We start from the raw sequence: 615 nt of genomic DNA on the forward strand, positions 1-615 counted from the left end.
ATGACATGAGCAAGCTCATAGTCTGGTCTGCCTGACAACGTATCAGCCAAAGCATTCTGCTTTCCAGGCTTATACTTCACCTTAGAGTTATACTCCGCGAGGAAGGATAGCCATTAGGCCATCCTCTGCGAGTGGTGGGGCGACGGAGTCGCAGTGCGTAATGACGCATGACCTGTGTAGATCACAAACAGCTTGGAGCCGAGCAGGTGGGCCTTGAATTTGACAAGTGCATACTTTGTCGCAAGTAGCATCTTGTCATGAACTGAGTAGTTCTTCTCTGCAACTTCAAGCTGTCGAGATTCGAACGCGATCACCCGATCTCGCACCTCGGCGTCTGCTTGCAGCAGTGAACACTGGTAAGTCCGAAGCGTCACAGATGACGCTGAAAGGACAATCAGGGTCTGGCAGCGCCAGTATTGGTGCATGCAGGAGGCTGTCCTTGACTCCATCAAAAGTCTCCTGATGTTCGGTGTTCCGCATCATTTTTGAGGAGATTCGATAATGGCCGGATCATTTCTGCGTAGTTTATGCTGTACTTGTGCAAGGAGTTGGCGAGACCAAGCCACTTACGCAAGTCCTTCTGTTTCTTTGGAACCGGCCAGTCTACAATGGCCT

The sequence above is a fragment of the Plasmopara halstedii genome (genome assembly GCF_900000015.1).
Source record: "Plasmopara halstedii genome assembly, contig: Scaffold_291, whole genome shotgun sequence".
NCBI classification, from domain to species: Eukaryota; Oomycota; class Peronosporomycetes; order Peronosporales; family Peronosporaceae; genus Plasmopara; species Plasmopara halstedii.